The sequence below is a fragment of the Triticum aestivum genome, chromosome 2A (genome assembly GCF_018294505.1).
Source record: "Triticum aestivum cultivar Chinese Spring chromosome 2A, IWGSC CS RefSeq v2.1, whole genome shotgun sequence".
NCBI lineage: Eukaryota > Viridiplantae > Streptophyta > Magnoliopsida > Poales > Poaceae > Triticum > Triticum aestivum.
In genome coordinates, this window is record NC_057797.1 from 755,228,050 (window position 1) to 755,231,217 (window position 3,168).

The following is a 3,168-nucleotide window of genomic DNA, read 5'->3' on the forward strand; positions in this document are numbered from 1 at the left end:
AGTGTTGTGGCGGTTGCAAACGCCCGGCACGCGTGTCCGGGGTGTGCCCCCCTCACGGACGGCGCCGCCGCCGGCACCTGGAGGGGGAAACGGACGCGTGGGGTCTACACGGAGGGGATCTTGCTGTGGGTCTGGCCCGGATGTTGCTCCAAAGTGTTCCTATGGGCTGACCTAACACAACCGGGTGGGGAGGTCCACTGGTCAAAGCCCGTCCGTGCAAAGTCAAAGGGCTAGATCCCGTGGTCAAACGCTACAGGGTTAGGCGGGACGGGGGCACTGGGGGTAGCAATGCCACCGGAGCGTCGCACCGGGCCCTCATACATGCGGGGTGGTGTGGTGGCATGTCCGAAGAGGCGGGACGCGTCTCCGGTGCGTGGCCCCCCCTCACGGACGGCGATGACACGGTAGTAGACGTTCTGCGGTAACGATGCGGCGTCAATATTACTAAATACTCGGAGCGCGATAAAATCATGAGTTTTTTTGCACGACGTGGGCACATGTGCTATAGGAACGATGGTATTTTTTCATAATTTTTGGTGATGGAGAAGTATCCGAAAAATTCCCTCTACGCGGATTGCCCTTCGCGCGTCTACGGCTGTGGCCGGCGGCCTCCGGGGGCTAGCATGCCGCCAAATCTTGCGTAGGCGGCCTCTCACAAGTCTGGAAGTGTTGTGGCGGTTGCAAACGCCCGGCACGCGTGTCCGGGGTGTGCCCCCCTCACGGACGGCGCCGCCGCCGGCACCTGGAGGGGGGAAACGGACGCGTGGGGTCTACACGGAGGGGATCTTGCTGTGGGTCTGGCCCGGATGTTGCTCCAAAGTGTTCCTATGGGCTGACCTAACACAACCGGGTGGGGAGGTCCACTGGTCAAAGCCCGTCCGTGCAAAGTCAAAGGGCTAGATCCCGTGGTCAAACGCTACAGGGTTAGGCGGGACGGGGGCACTGGGGGTAGCAATGCCACCGGAGCGTCGCACCGGGCCCTCATACATGCGGGGTGGTGTGGTGGCATGTCCGAAGAGGCGGGACGCGTCTCCGGTGTGTGCCCCCCCTCACGGACGGCGATGACACGGTAGTAGACGTTCTGCGGTAACGATGCGGCGTCAATATTACTAAATACTCGGAGCGCGATAAAATCATGAGTTTTTTTGCACGACATGGGCACATGTGCTATAGGAACGATGGTATTTTTTCATAATTTTTGGTGATGGAGAAGTATCCGAAAAATTCCCTCTACGCGGATTGCCCTTCGCGCGTCTACGGCTGTGGCTGGCGGCCTCCGGGGGCTAGCATGCCGCCAAATCTTGCGTAGGCGGCCTCTCACAAGTCTGGAAGTGTTGTGGCGGTTGCAAACGCCCGGCACACGTGTCCGGGGTGTGCCCCCCCTCACGGACGACGCCACCGCCGGCACCTGGAGGGGGGAAACGGACGCGTGGGGTCTACACAGAGGGGATCTTGTTGTGGGTCTGGCCCGGATGTTGCTCCAAAGTGTTCCTATGGGATGACCTAACACAACCGGGTGGGGAGGTCCACTGGTCAAAGCCCGTCCGTGCAAAGTCAAAGGGCTAGATCCTGTGGTCAAACGCTACAGGGTTAGGCGGGCCGGGGGCACTGGGGTAGCAATGCCACCGGAGCGTCACACCGGGCCCTCATACATGCGGGGTGGTGTGGTGGCATGTTTGAAGAGGCGGGACGCGTCTCCGGTGCGTGGCCCCCCCTCACGGACGGCGATGACACGGTAGTAGACGTTCCGCGGTAACGATGCGGCGTCAATATTACTAAATACTTGTAGCACGATAAAATCATGAATTTTTTTGCATGATGTGGGCACATGTGCTATAGGAACGATGGTATTTTTTCATAATTTTTGGTGATGAAGAAGTATCGGAAAAATTCCCTCTACGGAGATTTCCCGTCGCGCGTCTACGGCTGTGGCTGGCGGCCTCCGGGGGCTAGCATGCCGCCAAATCTTGCGTAGGCGGCCTCTCACAAGTCTGGAAGTGTTGTGGCGGTTGCAAACGCCAGGCACGCGTGTCCGGGGTGTGCCCCCCTCACGGACGGCGCCGCCGCCGGCACCTGAAGGGGGGAAACGGACGCGTGGGGTCTACACGGTGGGGATCTTGCTGTGGGTCTGGCCCGGATGTTGCTCCAAAGTGTTCCTATGGGCTGACCTAACACAACCGGGTGGGGAGGTCCACTAGTCAAAGCCCGTCCGTGCAAAGTCAAAGGGCTAGATCCCGTGGTCAAACGCTACAGGGTTAGGCGGGACGGGGGCACTTGGGGGTAGCAATGCCACCGGGGCGTCGCACCGGGCCCTCATACATGCGGGGTGGTGTGGTGGCATGTCCGAAGAGGCGGGACGCATCTCCGGTGCGTGCCCCCCCCCTCACGGACGGCGATGACACGGTAGTAGACGTTCTGCGGTAAGGATGCGGCGTCAATATTACTAAATACTCGGAGCGCGATAAAATCATGAGTTTTTTTGCACGGCGTGGGCACATGTGCTATAGGAACGATGGTATTTTTTCATAATTTTTGGTGATGGAGAAGTATCCGAAAAATTCCCTCTACGCGGATTGCCCTTCGCGCGTCTACGGCTGTGGCCGGCGGCCTCCGGGGGCTAGCATGCCGCCAAATCTTGCGTAGGCGGCCTCTCACAAGTGTGGAAGTGTTGTGGCGGTTGCAAACGCAAGGCACGCGTGTCCGGGGTGTGCCCCCCCTCACGGACGGCGCCGCCGCCGGCACCTGGAGGGGGAAACGGACGCGTGGGGTCTACACGGAGGGGATCTTGCTGTGGGTCTGGCCCGGATGTTGCTCCAAAGTGTTCCTATGGGCTGACCTAACACAACCGGGTGGGGAGGTCCACTGGTCAAAGCCCGTCCGTGCAAAGTCAAAGGGCTAGATCCCGTGGTCAAACGCTACAGGGTTAGGCGGGACGGGGGCACTAGGGGTAGCAATGCCACCGGAGCGTCGCACCGGGCCCTCATACATGCGGGATGGTGTGGTGGCATGTCTGAAGAGGCGAGACGCATCTCCGGTGCGTGGCCCCCCCTCACGGACGGCGATGACACGGTAGTAGACGTTCTGCGGTAACGATGCGGCGTCAATATTACTAAATACTTGTAGCGCGATAAAATCATGAATTTTTTTGCACGACGTGGGCACATGTGC